Genomic DNA, 23,052 nt, shown 5'->3' with positions numbered 1-23,052 from the left:
TGCACCTCTAGGCACAGCAGAAAGATATATATATAGCTTTGTGACAAGACTTGTGAAACACAACTATTAGAGAAAAAGTATTGTGAGACCACTCTGGTGATCTGACTCCTTATAACTTGAGTATAGAGTGAGTAAAATCCAAAATTAGCTCATTTACCAAAAGACATCATGGAATAAAAAGAAACCTTCTGTGAGTGCCCCATTAGTAAGAACAAGAATATGGGAAGTGCTCAGTGTGTTCAAATCACTCTCTGGCATGGAAAAATTGTCAGCAGATAATGTCAGAAAATTTAGAGTGTTGCCTTCTTATTTGTTACCAGGCTTCATAAAAGAAGTGAAATGTGAGCAGTGACTAGTCCAATAAATACCAATACGATCAAACAGACTCTCAGATTGTAATAGGAAAAGAACATGAAAGACTAGTTAAATAAGTAAACTTTTTTCAAATCAACTGGATGTGTCAAACTTAATCCTAGGTAATTTATTTCATTGGCTGATGTTATCTCAGATCTTCAAGACCTTGTGGAAGAGAAAGACACTGGAAAAGAAAAACGCACAAAGCCTAGTATCTTCATAAAGGGGAAAAAGAAAAAAAAAAAAAAAAAGAAGAAAAAAAAAAAAGAAAAAAGAAAAAAAGAAGAATGAAAAAGAAAAAAGAAAAAAGAAAGAGGAAAAAAGAAAAAGAAAAAGAAAGATTCAGTCCATAGCAAAAATACAAGAGAGCAACATTGAGCAGACAATGTTTAAGTACACAGGATGACAAGGAGAAGGATTTGTCAAGAACAAACCAATGTAGATTCCTTGTATGGCAAGATAAGAAACATCGTGGAGCATTGTGAAGGGGAAAAAGCCTTCAATACTTGTATTCAGTGGAGCTTTGTAACTGTATGACATGACAGTCCCATCAGTAAGATAGAGAAATGTGAGCTAAACAAAATTAATTTAAGAGAAGGCAAACCTGACTAAAACTTCTGTTCAGAGTATGTGACAAAGTTATACTGACAAGTGGATGGTTGTATCAAATAAGGTTCTTGAGACATCTGTCCTGGGTAGAGTTCAGTGCTGCCATTAATGTCCTGGATGGTGGAACTGAGAGCAGGGTTATTAATTATGAATGTGGGAAGGAGTATTAACATGTTGCAGGACATAGTGGTAAGTCTTGACAAATGTGAGAAGTGATCTGAAAAGATGTGGCTGCATATTATTCTAGATCAGCATATATTCTCAATTTTGGTGAAACTAATTGCCAAAATGCAAGCTGGGGAACACTTTGCAAAGTAGGAGTTTTTCTGCAAAGGATCTGGGGATTATAGTAGATCTGAGGCCAAATATAAGCCAAAAATTTCATGCTCTGACAAAAAATGACAAACATTTAACTGGCATGTGTGAAAAGAACGAGAACTTGCAAAATATTTACTTCCTTGTTTGTTGAGCACGGTTAAAACTTTTCTTAAATACTGAGTCAGTTGGGGCTTCCTTTTTTAAGACAGATAATAATAGACCGAAGATATGAAAAATTCACTGAATAATTTGAGACAGATGACTAATATGGACTATGTAATTTTTTGAGAGAAAGTAGGAGGTCCCTTCAGTATTTTTAGCAGGCTACCAAATTCAGTAACCCAAAAGAGTTGAAGCATGTCCCCAAGTCCAGCTAGTAGTAAAGCTGAGCTTATATTCCCAGTACAGGCATACACAGAGCACAAGTACACAACTCAGAAATCCATACATTGGACAAGAGAAAATGGCCTCAAGTTACACCAGGGAAGGTTCAGATTGGATATTAGGAAAAAAATATTCATGGAAAGGGTCATGAAGCAGTGGAACAGGCTGCCCAGGGAAGTGGTGCAGTCACTGTCCCTGGAGGTGTCTAAAAGGCACATAGACGAGGTTCTTAGGGACACGGTTTAGTGCTAGAATTAGGTTATGGTTGCACTTGATGATCTTGAAGGTCTCTTCCAACCAAAATGATTCTATGATTCTATGATTCTACATGTCCAACCAGACAGATCCAGAGGGAGACAGACAGACGCATTCTCCCTCACACCTTGTCCTGTTGCTCTCTTTTGGCAGCTCGGGATGAAGGTCTGTTAGCAGGAGGTATATTTATTTATTTATTCATTTATTTGTTTAAATCTATATGCAACTATATTTATATTTAAACATATATGCATACATAGAGTGTGGATCCAGCTCTCCTGGATCTCAGCCTTACCAGTTGCTGGCACCTGGATAGATGAGCCCTTAAGGCCACAGTCTCACATTGGTTGCTGGCACAGAATCCCATGCACACAATCAAAGAAAACCACACACGCACACACAGACATGTGCAGTAACATAGACGTATCCTACAACCCCCTTATCCCTCTATTTTCCAGTTCCTGTTCCTGCCCAAGTCTCCTAGACCTATTCCTTTCCCTGCCACTGTTTTTTCCCCTAAACAGCCCATAATAAACCTCATGGAATCCGAAAATGCTCTTTTTCTGCATCCCATAATGTTTCCCATACCCCCAAGGTGGTGGCCCCTCAATCTGTGAGGTGACACTCTCCCATTGACCCACTGGGTGGGTGCCCACAAGGTCCATGGGGTTGAGGTTGTCTTGGGACAAGCTTGGGAGTCTCCAAGAATTGTCTCACGTCTCTGACCCAGTCACTGGGGCCTCCCTCACTGACCTTTTAATTCTTGACTCTTCTATGTGTGGGGAGATTGTCCTTTTGATGAGCTGATGGCTCCTGTGATGAGCCTGGGAACAGCCAGGGCAGGATACTGTTTGGGGTGATCTACCTCCAGTTGTTCCTCTGTGGTTTTGTGGGTGTGAAGATGAACTTTTCCAGCACATCACCCAGCAGTACCAACTGAATATTCATATGCACTTACAGGCTGTCCTGAATGGAGCCCAAAATTAGCTCTTTTACAGAAAAAAAAAAAAAAAGTATTAGCTTTTCCACTTATTTTTGGAAATACTCTGTTTAAAAAAAAAAAAGGATTTTTAATTTCCAGCTGTTAAAGAATGTGCAGCTGTTGGAAACAGCTGGCAAGCTACTACCCTAGTGCACACAAGAAACTCAAACAACTGTTAATTTTTCATCTTGCACAACTTATATTTTTGCTGTTGTAAGATGCAGATGCAAAATGTCTATCTTTATGTTTGCCATGTTCCCCTAAACACCCACAGTGCAACCTACTTTACCTCTCCTCTATCCTGCCTGGCCAGTCTCTCCCTGGTAGACTTCTCTGCCAGCTGAAGCTCTAGGACTTCTGTGGACAGTATTTCCAAGAGAACTCACATGTCTCATAAACCATAGAAATAAACATGTTAAAACTTGAAAAAGTCCATCCAGCATCACTCGTTAGCCTTCCGGGAGTATCAAGCCAACAATTAAGAACAGTTTCCTGGCAGTTCACATAGCAGACCTGTAAGTGTAAAAACCCGGAGCACTGATTACATACCCAGTGCCATTTAGGTTCTCCCAGGTGATGAAACACCTTGCAAATAGTATTCTTTGTAGTGCCACCAAGAGTTTGTGGCAAGTAGAAGTGCTTATCTCAGCAGCACTGCCTACAGAATGGAATTCACAGCTGGGTCTAATTGGAAATATTTCTGGTCACAAGAGAAGAAGCATTGCAAGGTTAGGGGTTCATCATATTTCCTAGGACGTATGATGTCAGCAAGTTGTATCGTAGTGTCGGGAATCCTCTGTCCATTCTCAGGAGGGCAATGTTGTCTCTGGTTGCACGCAACATCAGAACACAGTGTAAGCTATCTTGTGATTTGCTTTTCAAGGGCAGGAAAGCTTGCCTAAAAGAACAGTCATCCCAGAAATAATTCATCAGATGTTTAATACACTTAAATATATACAAATTTACCAGGAGCTGACAGTGCAGTCACACAAGGCTCAACCCTCACAAAGGGACTCTGTGTCCTTTAGCAGCAGAGAAGCTGTGTCAGGAGAAATTCCTGGGCCAGACTGTCCCACTGAACATTATCTCAAACTGCTTTGACTTAAAAACAGCTAATTGCTCAGTACAGAAAAGTGACTTGTCATTGTTCCTCTGTTAAGAAATGTGTATCAGCGTGTGGAGAGAAATGGTAAGGGAAATGGTTCTCTCTGAGTCTTTGAAAAGAAACATCTAAAGCTCTCAGTCAAGCAGAAAGAGAAGCCAGAAACCCCAGGCTCCTGGAAAAAAAAAATATTCGGCAATAGGAAGTGTGCTGGAAAGAGCAATAAAATCCATCTGAGTTACATTTGGCATCTCCTTGGCTTGAGTTATTTACAGATAACCTATTCTCTCACATACAGGTCTTCTGCTTTTAATTTGCCATCAATGCCATCGTCCTTTAGGCTGTGTTTTCTTCTGTTGTGTCTTTCTTCTGTGGGAACAAGGTTCAGTTTTCAGGAGTTCAAGTGCCATGAACCGGAAAGGAATCACATTAATTGCTCTCACTGTGTCAGTGCTTCATTCTTTTCTTCTACTTTGTCTCTGCAATGCCTTGGCCTTTCTTATGTGGCAAGCTTATGACATGTACAAAACTATCTCAAAGTCCTCAAATCCTTATTTGTCAGATACTGAAGTTCCCAAATACCCTTTTTACTCCAACCAGGTTAGTATCTAATTACACTAATTACTCATAACTTTTAAAATGTAACCTGGTTTTGCTGGGAAATCATGACCCTGGGAAATTAATCTGCTTTTGACATCAATATTTTATACAGACAAATAACCTTCTCTAATGTGCTTATTAGGAAGCAATTGCTGGACAGATCTGGGCATTAATCAAGCATGATAATGGGATGTACTGGTTTTGGCTGGGCTAGAGTTCATTTTCATCATAGTATCTTGTATAAAGCCATGTTTTGGGTTTCCAGTGGAAACAGTGTTTATAACACAGGAATATTTTAGTTATTGCTAAGCAGTGCTTACACAACATCAAGGCCTTTTCTGCTCCTCACACCACCCCACCAGCGAGTGGATTGGGGTCACAGCTGGAACAGCTGACCCCAACTGACCAAAGATGTATTCCACACCATATGACATCATGGCCAGCAATGAAAGGTGTGGGGAGAAAGGAGGAAGGAAGGTAGATATTCGGACTTGTGATGTTTGTCTTCCCAAGAAACCATTAAACGGCTGAACACCTGCCTGCCGATGGGAAGTGGTGAATGAATTCCTTATTTTGCTTTGCTTGCATGTGCAGCTTTTGTTTTGCCTATTAAACTGTCCTTATCTCAACCCACGAGTTTTGGCACTTCTCCCCTCCTGATTCTCTCACCCATCTCACTAAAGGGAAATGAGCAAGTGGCTGTGTGGGGCTCAGCTGCACACTGGGGTTAAACCACAACATGGGAGAAGAAAATGTATGAGAAGAAAAGAAAAGGAATATGATTTATTTGAGTACAAGGACTCAGAGAAGTGTCCCTCAAGATCACTCTATACAGTATTGCGGATTCAGTATACCAGGAAGAAAATTTTTGCTCTCTCCAGGGCACTACAGAGGGGATTCTAGCATGGTATACATATTTGTAGAAGAAAAAATTACCTATCTGATCATCAGATATAAGTAAAGGGGTGCATATGAAAAAACAAAAGAAAAATTAGCCATCAGTAAGCCTGACTGAAATGCCGAGCTCTTTGGATATACAGAGGTCAATCCTGATATTGAGTTATGAAGCTGTTATGTATACAGAGATGCTGCTACTGATCAAAACAAAGACTCTGGGAAATAACTGAACATTTGTCTGGGATTCAAAACTTTCTCCTGCCATTTCTTTGGCCAAGAGAGAGAAAGAAGAATCAGCTGTTAATATCTAATCAATTGGACATGTTTCTATCTAATTGCTAATGACAGGTTTTCCAAGGGAAGTTATAGCTTGCATCTAGTTGTTGCAGAAGGTGCAAAGAACAGTATAGGATTGATGCAGAGTCCAGGGAGGTTGTTGTGAGCATCTGCCTCTCCAAACTGTAGGATTTAAGTTGCCTTCAAAGAATGAGTGCAGAGCTGGTCAGAAGACAGCGATCTCACTGTGCAGCATCTTTGTAGATGATAAATCTCTTCCTGTTTCTTTTCACTGAAAAACAAAATCACAGTTGCACCTGCCAAAAAAAAAAAAAATCTTACTTAGTGTAACAAGTAGATTCAAGTCCTTGGTATTTTTCTTGCAGAAGAAATCATTCCATCTCAGGAAGTCAAGCGAGACCTTGAATTTTGGGTTTTGGTATTTCTCTAGTAGTCCTCCAGCAACCTGACCTGAGCCAGCCCTAACACGACAGGATGCCCAAATATTTCACTCTGTCAAAGTTACAACTTCACTTGGAATCAACATCTTTGATTACTCTGGGAAAAAATGTACCTTCAGTCACAGACTATGGTGGGAAGTCCCAGCATCAGATCTGCAGAACTTGCACAGTCCATCCAGCAACGTTTACTGCAGTACCCAACAGAAGCTGCTCTCTGAGCTCAAAAATTATTCATCATCCTAGAGTCGAAACCCTTCATAGCTCTCATGTTAATTGAGACTCAATCAGATTCAAGCAGCAACGGACATTCTACAGCCTTCAGAGAGCTCTGAACAACAAGAGTAGTGTAGGGCAAGATGACTCTTGATTTTCTAACAAGGGACAAAGAAATTGCCAAACAGCAAGAGTTTTGAACTGCAAAACAGATATTAAACTGGCTTAAATGTAGAACAGACACCAAGACCTGACATTGCAGTTGCATCAGGTTCTCCTGTCACAGATGGTACTTTATGTCCTGCAAACACAGACAAGCTTCATCAGAAGAAATACCTGAGTCACAAAGTCCTGCTGATAAATCCCATGCTCTCATTCTCCCCCTTCTCTTTTGAGGGAATTTATGGTCTAAGCATGGATAAAAGCAATTCACTCTGCTGTCTGTAGAAATTGCTTAAAAGGTAGCTAAAATACAAGATAATGGAACTTATCTGTTGGGGAGTGCCATGAAAAAAACCATGTTTTTCTGTCTGCATACATTTCTCCTAGCTGCCCTTCCAAGAAAGATCTCTGTTACATATCATTATTTGGAAAGCAGAAAAAAGGACCTGTATGACCTTGCTCTGCTGGGGACAGTGGCAGATAATCCTTCCCCGAAATAAGAGAAGACGATTTCTGACCTGTGGGCCAAAGTTCTAATGAAGAGACTTTCAAACATATTTAAACTGACAATTCCTATCTGAATGCATAACCCATTAGAATTAAAGGGAGTTAATAACAATCAGATTTATAAAAATAAATTAGTTACTGAATATTTCTATGGAGCTGGACCTTGTTTTGAAGATTCTTTTTCTGTTCTCCATGCCTGAAAACCTGTTCATTTGATTCCTTATCACATTATTTCACTGGAACAGAGAAAAAAAAAAATATTGGAAATTTGGAGAAGCTGAAGCATTTTGTTTCGTTATTGGTAAAGAAAAAAAAAATCAAATTTCCATTTCCCAGTGAGTTTTCTTCCCAAAGTTTGCCAAAATGTAATAATAATAAGAAGAAATGGAAGGAATAAAAACCTGCCCTTGAAAATGAAATATTTAATTTGATTAAAAAGACTATTTTTTTGAGGGTTATGCTATTAGGGAAAAATGTTCCAGGCTAACCTTGAAACAATGAAACAAATGATTTTGTCAGTTGAACTAAAATATCAATTACTGACATGGCTCTACTGCTAACAGAATAATGCACTAAGATGGAAAAAAAACTTGTGGGTCAAGATAAAGGCAGTTTAATAAAACAAAAGCAAAGGCCACACATAAAAGCAAAGGAGCAGACAATATCCAGCGACTTCCCAAGAAAGAGGGCTTCAGTTGGCATGGTGGTTGCTCTGGAAGCCAAACATGGTGATAATGAATGTCTCCTTTCTCTTAGCTTTTATTACTGAGCAGATGTCATATGGTATGAAATATCCCTTTGGTCAGTTCGGATCAGCTGTCCTGACTATGTCCCTTCTCAAGATCTTGCTCACCTCCAGCCTGCTGATGAGGGAGGAACGTTGGAGAGACAGCCTTGGTGCTGTGTGAGCCAAAACACTGGTGTGTTATCAACACCTTTCTAGCTACCAAGACAAATCACAGCACTGTGAGGGTTGCTATGGGGAAAATCAGCTCCATCTCAACCACATATAGTACAGTTTATTTGTTTATTGTTTCAAGGGAAAAAAAAAAGGGATGATGATGATAATAATAATAATGCCTCAGTTTCCTAGTGATAATAAATGCATTTTTATCCTCTATTACACTAGTTTGAGGTTTAACTCTTCCTAGTGCAAGCTCCATAAATTATACACTGGGAAGGTAGAAAGTTTGCTTATTTATTAATTCATTTATTGTGGCTTTTTGCACCACCACTATGGACAAAAGAGCTTATCAAATTTACAGTATGAGAAAGATGGATTCTCAAAAGATGGAAAAATAACCCAGCATGGTAAACGCTCCCCATCTCCACTGCTTCCTCTGTGGGTGCCTGTGCTACCAAATCACCTTTAAAACCAGCTACAGGGTAAACACCTAAGAGAAAGTGCTCAATATTTGATATAATCCAGGAGCATCTGTTGATGTCGGGACAGCAAATCAGCTAATTTAATAACTCAGAGTGTCTGCAAATGAAGAACAGCGCATTACAATGTTTCAAATGCATTTAGACACTGCAAGTCTGAGCCAGCTCAACTCTCTTCTATCTACTTGTACATTTATGATCATTACAAAACTCAAACCTGCAGCGCGATTTTGCTCTCCCGAAGCAATGGCAGATTTCTTTATTTGTTATTTTTGCTGCGAAAGCTTTACAAAGGCAAAGCTCTGTTTAGGACTTCTTCGATATGAGATAAATACGTCAAGCACTAAAAAGTTTTTCTATGGCAATTTTTCTCAAAGGCCATCAGAGTTCCAAAGATGGCATGAGGTGCTGAAAAAATATTTGGAAGCATACAACGTATGTAGTTTAAAACATGTAGAAATTATGTGGGTCATATCAGACAGTGTTTGAAAAAACACTGAAGAAAAAAAAAAAGGGTTTTTTTTTTTTGGCATTTCGTCCACCAAATCAAGAATCCTATTAGCTGCACAATTCTTATCATAGTCAAGCAATGGCTTGGGAGATATCACTTCACCTTCTCTGCTTCTACTTCTTTCTTAATCTTCTTAGATTGTAAGCTCTTGGGATCAGAGCTGATTTGTTAAGAATTTGTACCATCCCCAGAAAAAATATGTCCCTAATCTCAAGCATAACCTTTAACTATTTCTGTAATAAAAAGAGTAAAATAGTAAGAGTAACAATAACAGCCACATTGCCTAGGAATCAAACTCGATTAGGAGACATCACTCAGTCTCACCTGCCAGTTGACCTTCATCTGAAATGGACACAGATTTTTTTGAATTATATTTTTTTTTCTCACTGTCTGTTATTGCTGTGAGGCACAAATGATATGTGAAAGCTGCTGCTGGAAAGCTACCTATTAAAACTATAATTTCAATGTTCTGACATTTCAATAGGAGGCCTGCTCCCTGTGTGGCTCAACAATTTGGATTTGCAAAATATCATGCAGGGCTTTATAAGCCTGGTTGTGTCAACTATTGGTGCTCTGCAGCAGGAGAAAATATGAGGTAAATGGAAAGACTAAGGGGTTTCTGTGAGGCCCTGTATTTTTTCAGTCTTCAAGTGAATAACATTAAATTATAATATATACCCCTGATCAGGAAAAACTTTGCCCTTTCTTCCAGAATTAGAAGTCTTTATGTTTCCCTCATGTGGCTTATGGATTTTGTGAGGATGATGATGAAGACCTACTGACACAGAGAAAAAAGGCTTCTCACATAACTGGTAAATGCACCCTAAATAATGGGATAACTTTGATCACTTTTCCCTATTAAAAACTATTTTACCTCAGTTCTAGTCCTGAAGATGGGCAAATAATAAGGACAAAGACAAAACTGGGTTTGGCCCTCAGCCTTGAGGCAACTTCTGCCTCAATCTATAGAGAGGGAAATATAGTCTAATTTGGGAGGATATAATAGAGGGGTTATATTTCCAATGAATGATAGAGCCAAGAGCATGGTCTTCATCCTTGCCAGTGTGGTAGACACTACACAAAGCTGCACTCTAGTCTGTTTGATTATAAATCAAGATTATTTCATTCAAATTAAAATTCATAATACTCCAATATGGCAAATGCCCCAACGCTACTCAATAGGGGAGAGGAGCCTTTTGACATTTGCCCGTTTCTTGTAACGTGGTCTCCATTGATCTTTTTTTCAAACAGCAATTTAACGAGCATCTTGCTGTTTTCTGCACAGTGCTGAGAACCAGATTGTTTCACAGAGACTATCTGTAACCTTGAAGGAAGCAGCTCCAGGGCAGAGAAGCAAAACTCTTTTGAATTAAAGTCGCAAGTAGCAGTATTAACAAGCATATGATTACAGTACAAATTGCCCTGAATAATTCAAAAAGAGTCCTATCTGAAGTTTGATGGTAATCACAGCCTGGGAGGATATTATTAAAAATGAAACCTGCTGTCTGGGGCAAGGGCTGCTTTGCTTCTATTTTTTTATCTCCCATTCCTTTTCTTCCCTTCCCTTCCATTCCCCTGCCTTTTCTCTGATTCAGCCAGGAGGGCATTAGAAATCAGAGAAGTCTCCACTCAGTTCACTGTGTTATTGCTGTCATTGTTGCTTGCTAACCCCAAAATAACTGAGACAAATTCTTGCAGTCATGGGAGCAATCGTTTCTCATATAAGAGGAATGTTGATTTGTGCCTGCAGATAAACACAAAGGGCTGCTAAAACAAACATCATCCAAATATCAGATATGATGCTGAAAATGTACCAGGTCTCCCAGGTATTTGCTACACGTCCTCCATTTTTTTTTTTAAATTGATTTAGAGGTACAGAAAACCAGTGTACTATCCCAAGAGAGAGGAGTTTTATTTACCCACAGCACAAATGTGGCACATGGGCAGCAGCTGTGCCTTGATGCCATGGAACCTCTGCTAGCACCAGTGGTTGAGTTATAGAAGAGCAGCATGGTCACCACTTGGATTCTCACACTAATAAAATAGCAATTAGTGCTAATCAGTTGCAGGATGGGCACTGGTGTGTCAGGACTTGGGCCAAGGCCACCAGCAGCAGGAGGGCTGAGATATAGAATCATAGAATCATTTTGGTTGTAACAAACCTTTAAGATCAAGTCCCACTGTTAACCTACCATTGTCAAGTCCACCTCTAAACCATGTCCCTAAGACCTTCATCTACACGTCTTTTAAACCCCTCCAGGGATGGTGACTCCACCACTGCCCTGGGCAGCCTGTTCCAATGCCTGACAACCCTTTCCATGAATAAATTTTTTCCTAATATCCAATCTAAACCTTCCCTGGAACAACCTGAGGCCATTTCCTCTCATCCTGTCACTTGTTACCTGGGAACAGAGACCAACCCCCTCCATGCTCCAAGCTCCTTTCAGGCAGGTCAGAGATCAGAAGGTCTCCCCTCAGCTCCTGTTCTCCAGCTGAACCCCCAGCTCCCTCAGCCGCTCCCATCACACTTGTGCTCCAGCCCCTTCCCCAGCTCCGTTCCCTTCTCTCAACTCGCTCCAGCACCTCAAGGCCTTTCTTGCTGTGAGAGGCCCAAATATGAACACAGGATCCGAGGTTTGGCCTCACCAGTGCTGAGTAAATATCAGTGAACTGGTCTGGCTGGAGGCGCAGGAAAATCTCTGATGTGCCCAGGGTGGAACAGTGAAATGATGTTTTGTAAACCACGGGTCTGTTTTCAGTTCTGCTGCTGATCAGCCATGTGTGAGCTGGGGTCAATCACGGTGTCACTGGTGCCTCGTCCGCCATCTGTACCTATTGGTTTGGGGCACTCTTTGGGGATGGATCCGTCTTCTTTCTTTTTTTCTTTTATGAGCAGAGATCCCAGAGGCTTGAAGGTGATTCTAGGGGAGTGTCTATGTTGTAAGAATAAGAATATTCCTCGTAAAAGGCAAGCAAGCTGTAGAAATGCTATCTGACAACCTACACAGACCTGTCACGGAATCTTTTCAGCCCTCTTGGCCATCATCAGAAGTATCTTAGGAGGTCCTTTTGTCAGGGGTCACATACCAACACACAGGGCGTCTCTCAGGTCTCCAGATACCTCCCTCAAAGGGAGACAGTGTTCAACACAACTCAGACACTCTTTGCAGAATTCAGATGGTGCCCAAATTTTTCCTGGCAAAACTTTGCTGTTAATGCAGGGGCTCCTCTGACAGCTTTTTGTCCTCTCTACTCAGCAACTCACTACAAGCATGAGAAAAAGCTATTTCTTTCAGAATAATGATTGACAGCTCCAGCAACAGATTTTTGAGTTCTTGACATAAATGTGGAAGGGGAAGAAATAAAAGGAGGGAAACAGAAAGCAACTGAATGCATATGTTTGCAAAGAAAATGCCAAGCACCACAGTCTGAAAGAAAATTTTGACAACCTTAACTGATGGTAGGAAAATGGAGACAAACGTGTCTGTATTTGTGAAGGGTGATAGCTGCTATAAGCAGACAAGCAAACCTAAGCAGGCTTCGTTCAATGATTAGAACAGGATTTCCTTTCTGTTCTGCATCTATATGTACAGCTGCATGTTTTCATTGTCAACAAAGCAGTGCACTAAATACCAGAGCTGTTATTAATGAAATAATTTGATAATCTTAATTATTTTTCTTCCATTTGAGTGTCTCATTTCCATATCACATATCCCTCGGCCTGGAGTAAGAAATGACACGATTCAGTTGCTTTTGCCTTTCCTTTGTGGACAGTTTCACTTTCTGGTCCTCAAACCTAGACACTACAATATTGAGTTGTCTCAATAACCCCTATTCCTTGATCGACCTTGAGTAGAAACGCTAAGGTTGATCCTATTCACTGAATTTTCCAATTCAAATTTAATTTTCTAGAAATCACTCTTCTGGATATTAGTCTCCATTGGAGTTGATGTCAAAGGCTCAGCTGAGGCTACCTCAGCTCCCTGTATTAAGGGCACCTTGTCAGAGCTGCTTTGGGACTCGTAACATTAATCAGAAGTGCAGACGCTCTCCCACTCAGACAAAATTTACCAACTTTTAAGCACAAAGCATAATTCATTTCCTCAATCAAAGGTTAAAATCCAACAGGGGAAAACCAAAAAACTGCATGACCAATTTTAAATTAGGTGTCTTGAATAAGTGTTTCATTTAGAGTTGAGAAATCACTTCTTGCATTCTAAATTACATTTTTAATAAATATAAAAAAACCCAACAACACCAAACAAACAACAATGCCAGACTCACATCAGATTACAACTTGACTAAAAGTCAATAAATTTGCGTCAATAATAATTACCATTTGTGTAATGTCAAAAAACTGTTCTGGACATAAGGACTTAGTAGCTCTCCCAGTGGATCCAAGGACTGATTGAGCCCAACATCTACCTCAGCTACTGCCAAGTATTACATGCCTCAGTGGGAGGGACACAAACTCTCCAGGTAGCTGTTATATGGAAGACTTCCCTACAGAGACATTTGTAGCTAATATTTTAGGCCCGTATTTCTACTGATAAACTGATAAAGTTTCTGCTTTTGTTATTCCACCCACTATGACAAAGCATCCCTATTTTCCATTTTCTGTTTACAAGTTCTTTGTTTGATCGCGATGTATTATATTTAACAGGATCTTCTTTTTAAAGAAGGTGATCAGAAGTTAAAATACAATCCCAGAACAACTCCTGGGAAAAAAAAAAAAACAAAACAGCCAAACAACAACACAAACCAAGACCAAAAGTAAGTGCCCTCTCTTTGTCCTTGACCATTTCCTCTTCTGGATCATAATAAGATTGTATCAAGCAATATTAACTGTGCTGTGTGCATTTTACAGAGTCCTAAGCTTTTTATTTCTTCTCTCTTGGCCCCTTTCAGATCCCACCATATGGTATTAGGGAGATGAACAAGGACGTTCTGTGTTGAGTCTGAGGTCACTTGCTTCTCCTGAATGACATTTACCTTTGTAAAGAAATTCATGTGAGTGTCTATCACATAACATAATACCTGTTCTGAAAGGATGAAGAAGAGCACAGATGAGACCTCTGTTCTTCTCCTGATCTCTTGTACCAGGGATCTTCAGAATTAATGAAATTATTTTTATCTAGGAATACTCAAGGGGTACATAGCCGCTGGATTGAAAGGACCTTATCTGAAGGATCACCACAACTACAATCAGCATTGCAGTCCCTCCTCAGTCACCTTATCTGTCCCTTCTCACCTGTTCTAGGATCCAAGACATAGTTTCTCAGAGATGAGGAATGGAGAAATTTAAACAGCCTGAAACTTGTTTTCCTTAGTAGCTTATTGTGAGCAGGTCTGTCCAAGCTTTGATGAGAACCTGGATAAATCAAACAAAACCAAACCTGTTTGTAGGAAAAAAGCTCATAGAAAAGGTCAGAGTTCCTCCTTGGTAAACAAGTGCTAGGGGTCCTGGTATCCACAGGATGTGAGATTGATTGATGAGGACATGAGATTGATTGCCTGCGTTAAGCTTTAACAGCTTATAGTTGAAATTTGAAGTTGTCTGATACAACGGATGGCTAGAACAAGCTGACTGACCTATACTCTTCATCCCTTCCAGACAAAGAGAAGAAGAGGAGGAGAGGAGAGGAGAGGAGAGGAGAGGAGAGGAGAGGAGAGGAGAGGAGAGGAGAGGAGAGGAGAGGAGAGGAGAGAAGAGAAGAGAAGAGAAGAGAAGAGAAGAGAAGAGAAGAGAAGAGAAGAGAAGAGAAGACAAGACAAGACAAGACAAGAGAAGACAAGAGAAGAGAAGAAGTTAAGGGTTTTTTGCACCAAAGTCACTATCATCCTGGAAAGAGAAAGGACCCTAGTCAACTGCCCTCTCTTCTAAGTAAGCAAAAATGTTGTGTTGACCAGGAAATATTCTCTGACTTTGAGGCACAGCAAAGAGAGGCAGATTTAATTGTACATGCAAACTTATATATAGTGGTTCAAAATTATTTGTGAAGTCCTTGCTGAAGAAGAGAAGGGTAGGGCTTATTTTGAACAAATGAGACGTGCTCACTCAGACTTTCAATTTCTTTTAATAATCAATTTATGTAAAATTAAATACATTAAATATGCATGTTTAATTTTGCTGCTCATTATGATGACAATTGCAATTAGGCTCCCTGCTCTCTTGGCAGCAGTAATAAGGCAGGACAAAAAATAAATAAATAATAATAATTTATGTTTCCTGTGACCTTTTTAAAAACTTGTGGGTGAACTGGAATACTGATCTTTTAAAAATCTGATTTGGTAACACTTTGATAAACAAGTACATTTATTAAAGTGTTTATGTGTTGCCTTGGGGAAAATAGAGGGATTAAACATCCAAGAAACCTATTCACAAATAGATTAATTGTGGAAACAAAACATTTTCCATTGTTTTAACTATAACTACTCTAAAAGGTTGAGTCTTCTGTAGCAGGTGAAAGAAAACCTGCATTTAAAGCAGTGATACGGGAAGAAAAGATCTTTTCTCTTACTGCTACCCAGCAGAGTTCATAGAATCATAGAATGTCCTGAGCTGGAAGAGATCCACAAGGATCATTGAGCCCAACTTTTGTCATTGCATAAGAACACCCCAAAATTCACACCATGTGCCTGAGGATGTTATTCAATCACTTCTTGAATATTGCCAAGCTTGGGGCTGTGAAAACCTCCCTGGGGACCCTGTTCCAGTGCTCCACCACCCTCTGAGTGAAGAACCTTTTCGTAAAGTTGATCCTTCAAAAGGAGTTGTACACACAAAAGGGAGTAAAATCAACTCAAACTTAATTGAGTGAGTATGTTTCTGACCATAGTTTTGTGTTTGGAAACACAGAGTGGTTTGCTTTGTGTATGTTAAAGTGCTTAGGTAAATGTATGTGTGAGGAAAGAAAGAGGATCAGGAAGGGAAAGCGAAGGAAGGGAGGAAGGGACCAACTAGTCACAAATCTTCCGCAGGCCATGACCAAGCGAGGATGAGCAGTGAAGAGAAGGAGAGTGTCCCTGTTCATCCAGTAAATGCCACACACTTGAGTCTCCCCTTGCGTCCCTTGTAGGCATTGAATCCCTGTTCATCCTGCATTGACATCTCCAGTTCCTTTACTCCTATCTCTCCCTGATGCAGATCATCAGCTGGCCCTATATATTTCTTGAGTTAAAGTCTCCCAGATCTGCTGGTGACGAGCTTCCTCCATAGCCCAGCCAAACCATTTGTTTCTCCATCCTGTGGCCATTCTGATTCACTCTTCCAGGGAAAGGGATTAATGAATATCCATCTTTTTGGAAGGTAAATGAGACTTTCTTTCTCTTAGATACCTTGTTGTGAATTCAGAGTGAATCTTTTATAGATCCCATCCAGATTGAAGTCCCACTGAATAAAGGACATTGTCCAATTTGTACAATCTGTATTGTATCTTGTTTCAAGACAGCTGGATGTGCCAGGGACTAGTGCATCTTGGGTCAGGTGCTTTGTCTGGTATAAATGAAAAAATGGACATTTATACATAGGAATCTGTCCTGTTGGTTCCAGATATTTCATACTGTGTTTTTTTGCCTAGGAGATATACACAAGCATCCCAAACAAACAAACATTTTCTGCACTAGGCAATCTGAGTTATACCCTCTAATGGAAACAAATTCGTTGAAATGAGAAGAATGAGACTACCTCATTGATTCCTCATCTACCTGCTGACATGGAAAATTACCCGTTTCCAGCAGGTCTTTCATCTGCTAATTATCCTCATTGATTTTAGATGGGAAAATGTAGTGGGTGAATTCAGCTCCATTCTACAGCACGTTCTGCCAGGTGAGACCTGTTTGCACTCCGACATACAGAAGAAAGGGAAAAAAGAGCCAGGAATTCAATTTCCCTCCACCTTCACGCCCTTCCCCTAGGATATTGGGATACTTTCCTATTTTACTCCTAGCAAGTAGTGGCCCCTTTTTATTGCAAGCAGAATTATTTTTTATTGCATTGCATGAATTTCATGCAGCTCAAACATACAGAGCTAGAAAAATCCAATGGCCAATGTGCAGTAAAATGAGAAGAGAGACATCTAAAGAGAGGAAAAAACAGCAAGATGAAGCAAAGGTAAGGAGGAGATATTTTAAATAATATTTAGTAGTCTCACCAGGCTGCTCCAGCTATTGTTGAAAAGAGAGAATAATAAACCATAAAACTCATTTTATTTTGTGCTGCATGTTTTTGGACAATGGTAGCCCAAACTTTCTGACCTCCAGTAACATAGCTCAGAATAAAATAACCACTTATCCTGGTGCAGAAAGCAGCACTATGGAAAGTATAGTGGAGTATCTCTTTTTTATTGGTAAGGGAATTTCGCTAACAAAAAAAACCAAACCCTGTCTCTTCATCAACGTAACAGTGCCAAACAGAGTGAATCTAGTGTAGTAAAACACCGACCCATTAGGAAAAATATAATCTCTTGAGCTTTATGGCTTCAAAAAATTGAGAATGAATACCATTAATTAGCTCAAGTTATTTGTTTTACAAATTACAGTTGCATGTCTAATCCTGCTAACTTTCTGTCCCTAAGGAGTTACTGTAGCAAGGAGCTTCACAGCAGAAGCAGAGATTGAATGGGTAAAATTTCACTTCTAGGAGTATCTGAGAAAAAAAGCACAAACTGTTATTCTTATTTAACTCCCCTTTTCCGATCTGAGAGGAAGAGAATAGAACTTCACATCTGCCTTCTCTAAGCCATTAATTCTTTTCCTGTATTTCTGTTGGATTCAGTCTTTTATTTCTATGGTGACATTTTATTTTTACCTTGTGCTTTTGCAGTCTTTTAATTATTCCCACTGTTTCAATTGAGCCCCTTCTCCTTATAGAGTTTCTGTCTTCAGCTTGATTTTACCAAGGTCTGTCTCAAGGAAGCTTCACTACTGCTTTGCACTAGGGCATCACTCAGTATTACACTCCTTCTGCATATTCATGTCCTGTTTGTGTTCTTGACTTCAAAATGGGGTTCAGAATTACCTTTAGGTCATAGAATCAGGGAATCATTTTGGTTAGAAAATACTTTTAAGATAATCTAGCTCAATCATTAACCTAACACTGGCACTAAACCGTGTCCCTAAGAACCTCATCTATGCATCTTTTAAACCCCTCCAGGGATGGTGACTCCACCACTGCCCTGGGCAGCCTGTTCCAATGCCTGACAACCCCTTCCAGGAAGAAATTTTTCCTAAAATCCAATCTAAACGTCCTCTGGTGCAACTTGAGGCCATTTCCCCTCATCCTATCATTTGCAAGTTGGGAAAAAAGACTGAGATCCACTTCTCTACAACCTCCTTTCAAGTAGTTGTAGAGAATGAGAAGGTCTCCCCTCAGCCTCCTTTTCTTCAGGCTAAAACCCCCAAGTCCCTCAGATGGTCCCCATCAGACGTGCTCCAGATCCTTCTCTGAACTTGCTCCAGTAACTAAATGTCTCTCTTGTCAGATCATCTTTATTAATTACAATCTAAGATAATTCTCCTGAGTCCTGTTATAAGCAAGGGAGATACAGTAAATTATATTTTATGCTACTTCTGCTGACCAACTTTGGAAGTTCTGAATTTTACAGAGAGGCTGTGGAGTCTCCATCCTTGGAGATATTTAAAACCCAACTGAGCAGAGTCCTGGGCAATCTGCTCTACTTAACCCTTCTTTTAGTAGAGAGGTTGGACAAGGTGATCTCCAGAGCTACCTGCAACCTCCATATTTCTGTGATAAAAACTACTACAGAATGCCTGATACTATAGAGCTTCTTTTGACACTTTCCTGGTATGTTCAAAGAATTTTAAAGGCTCTGATGCATGCTGAGGAAGCCATCGTTACTTGCCAGCACTTTTGTGGTCCTTTTCTGTCTCTTAATCTAGGGAAAATGTGAAATAATTCTTCCCAAGTGAAAAAGAGCTCAGATAGTTCGAATTATCTGTCTTTTAGAACAGGATATGAGCACCCAGGAAGAGGTATTATGGATCAGCTGGTCTGTCACGAATAGTGTGTGTAAAGGTTGAAAGACTAGTAAATTACTATTGCTCTTAGAGAATGAAACCAATACCACATGATGTTATACTTTTTAATGTATATGTTTTTCTCTGTTCAATGATTATTTCAGCCAATACGCTAGATAAGAGCCCCGAGGTTAGCTGGCTTTTTGGTTCCCAGAATCTCTCTTCAGTGTAGAAGCTAAAAAAGCAAGAAGATATTCAAGAATTTAATAGAGATTGATGTTCATGTTGGAATATTTGTCGTGACAATATACTGGAAACAAAGTCTAATGGAAAAGATATGGTATCGAGACTCAGAAAATCTGGGTCTTATTTTCAGTTTGCCACTGACTTGTTGTCTGACCTTTAATTTTCACATAATCACTGAGTTTGCTTTCCCTTAGGGTACTTTCCATGTCTGTTAAAACTATGTATTTTATTCCATAATCATCTAAAGTAAGAATTCTCCAACTCTCTTCCCCTGAAGCCTTTAGCATTACTGGATAGGATGTTGGGCTGAAGGAATATCTTATGTGGACCAAACATATTTAATCACCAACAAATCATCATCCTGGCTTCATGTCTCTTCCATGAAACTTGTTCCAGTAAAACCTGTCACTTTGACAAGGGACTGCATAATATTTATTTTGCAGCTCTGCAAGGAAGTCAGCAAGTTCCTTGGATACATCAGGAAAATAAAATATTTCTCGGAGGAACAGTAATATTTTTAAGCTTATTTATGAGCTGTTTTTTACCAGTGAATGCTGAGCCTTGAAGTGCACTTAAAAGCGATTTTTGTTGTTGTTGATAAATGCTTTACTATCATAATAAAGTCCGCAGAACATGAGTGAACACCTGAAATCTTGGACACCTATTGATCAGACACAACACGCCACATCCTTTTCAGTAATGATATATGACTTAGCCACATACTGATGTATTTGAACTCTGTGTTTCTAAGGAAGAATTTTAATAGCATTACACACTCACAGAAAGTGCTGTTAGCTATAGGTTGCTAATTGAGAGTACATGATGCTTTCATGTCTGACCACATAACCCAAGGGTAAAAAGAGTAGAGAACACATTTAATTTTAATTTGAAAAAGTTAGTGTTTTCCTTTCACCTGATGTGCACAATGACAAGTGGATTATTGAGTATGGGCATATGATAAACAAATGCAAAGACAGGAGTCTTCTCTACAAAATTAATTGACATAGTAAATCTATGTTGAAATTACAGGATATGTCTGGAGAGGTTTAAAGATATCTCAGCCGATAAGGAAATATGAGTTTAAGCTTTGCATCAAAGATCAGCCATGGTGTTTGCATTTCTAAGTGGCACCCTGGGAATGAAAAACAGATGGCCAGACCACTTCCTTGTTGTTAAAAAAAACACACTGTTGTTTTAGGCTACATAGACCCTGATGAAAAGTTGACCTTGATTCTGAAAGAAGACCTATTTCCACAGACATACTCCATTCTCTTATTTTGCATTTCTTTAAGTATCTTTTAAAAATACTTTATGTCTTTTAATAATGCTTATTATTCTTCTCATTATATAGAAGAACTTGGGGTTTTCATCTGTTCTTGGATGTATTTTATATTACAGTGGTAACTGAGATGTGAATGAAGAACAAACAATTCCTCAAGACTTGGATTTCTAAATATTTGTTAAATGTTATCACTTCAAAACACAGTTAACAAAGTTTCCTTAGTACTTATTGGTTTTGAAAATGTTGGTTTTATAGAAACATTACCAACACTTTAAAAATGTTCTTTGTTAAAAATGTATTGAAAGCAGGAAGTATCAAGATACTTTTTCGACTTTTAGCCAAAGGCTACATCTGTAAACAAAATATTTTGTTTATTCTTGAAGGTTTGTAGGAAATACCATTTTATGACAAATGTATTTGACAAAAGGCATATACAGTCAAATCGCTAGAATATGCCTACATACGTAAACTCAGCTAAGATTAATTTCATGTTTTGATCAGAAATGTATCAGAGAAGAAATTTGTGCCTACCACATGTAGGAGATCTGCAGCAGAAAAATGTCATTTAGGATTAAAGATGTTGTGCAAAAGGTATGTTACTTGGAGGCAGGAACATTGCCACAGGTTTGGTGCTTGCCTAACCAGTTCTTAATAGGGTCTCTGCATAGTTCTATGTTACAGGTAATAATAAATGGGCATGTTGATGAAATTAAGCTGCAGCTTGTTATTGGTGTTGCTAAATATAGTGTGAGAATACTTCAAATTATAGATCAACAGGCAATACATATTTACGTTTTCAAGTCAGATCATTGTGATTTAAGTTGGTTTCTTGTATAACACAAGCTGTAGTACTTACACTGCTATTTCTGGTCCCCAGAGTGTGCATTACTGATTTCTTGTCATATGTGAAGGTGACTCAATTGCATCTCTGAATTTGGTTAATTATTTTCCCTCTTATTTTTTAAAATTATTTTAGTCTACTTTTAATCCAGTTTTTTACCTAGTTGAAGATGTCCCTGCTCATTGCAGAGGTGTTGGACTAGATGACCTTTGAAGGTCCCTTCCAACCCAAACTATTCTATGATTCTCTTTATAATCTGAATTTTTCTTGTTTAAAATAGGCTGTTTCATTGACTGTTTCATTGGATCTTGTGTTCTACAGGATACCAAGCCATCATCTATCAGGAATTTTTTCTCATATCAGTGAAGAAAACACATACTTATAGACCTTAATCAAGTTACTTACTAATCTACTCTTCAACATGTTAAATGAGTTTCACAATTTAAGGAAGCTGAATTTGTGTTTTCTAAGGCCCTCCTAGTAATCTAATTTTTTGCAGGGTGGATTTTGGAAGTGTTTTCACCGATGCCACACATTATTTTGTATTACTAATAGCTGTTTGCTGTCTGACATCTTCAGTGATTATCACCATTTTGCAGTCTCACTTGAGAAACTGTGGTAACTAGCCTACTAAAGATCAGGACAAGCCAGGTGTGCTCTGCACTTCAGTTTAATTTCCCCAGTCCTGTATTAGCATGTGCTCTGAACACATCTATGATACATTAAATATGTCCTCACACATTTCAGTTTAGTAATCCTCATGACAGTCCTGTGAGGTAGGGCAATATTGTTGCCCATTTTTCCCAAGACAGAACAGAGATATAAGCAAGCTAAAAAATGACTGTAATCCTTGGAAAGCATTTAAGCAGGTAAAGGAGATCATAATGGAATATTTAATAAACAAGACTTAGGCAAGTCTATAGTGGAGCAAACTGGCATGTCTCTAAGACTCATCCCACAGTGCTATATAATCAAGAAAAGGAAAGAGCATGGGTGATCAGAGCAGTAACAGATGGTTTCTGTCCATCACGCAGAAATGTTCCTGAGCTGTGGGATCCAGAATACTTCTATGATTCCTATGGGTACATGTCTTAGCCACACTGTGACTTCATGTTAGGGCTGGACTTAAGCACATTCCCCCACTTTCCTGCCCTCCTTTGCTCTCTTAGGTGAGTACTCAGTCTCTGGAAAGCAAACATTGCACCATAAAGTAGGATAGAACCATGGGATAACTGGAGTAAATAAGAACAGAGAACTCAGAATGTCTCCATACAAGGGTTTAGACTTAGCTAAATCCTCCAAAACGAGGTGATCTGAAACACCACATGGAGGACAAGTAGTTTGAAGAGACCATACCATTTTCCTCCTCCCATCTCTTACCATAAATTTGTTGCACTGCAAATTCATTTTTCCTATAGGTGTTTCCAGTCTCCAAGCCACCCATTTCACTCAAAATTTTAATGCTTTAGGTCATTAAACCCTGAAATAATGCTGCCAGACTCCCCTCTGACAAAATGCCCTGGGGATATCTTCTTGATGTCAGACGTCAGAGGAGCCTGTTCCTCTACAGCTTTTGGATGTACTGTTCTGATACTATGTTCTCTGAACCTCATTCCTCTCCCTGAAGTGCTCTTACTCAGTTTTCAGGCTTACAGTAGCAGAATAAAATTATTGTAACAATGTGATTAAAA

Source organism: Caloenas nicobarica, chromosome 2, assembly GCF_036013445.1.
Source record: "Caloenas nicobarica isolate bCalNic1 chromosome 2, bCalNic1.hap1, whole genome shotgun sequence".
Classification (NCBI taxonomy): domain Eukaryota; kingdom Metazoa; phylum Chordata; class Aves; order Columbiformes; family Columbidae; genus Caloenas; species Caloenas nicobarica.
Note: the sequence above shows the minus strand (reverse complement) of the source record.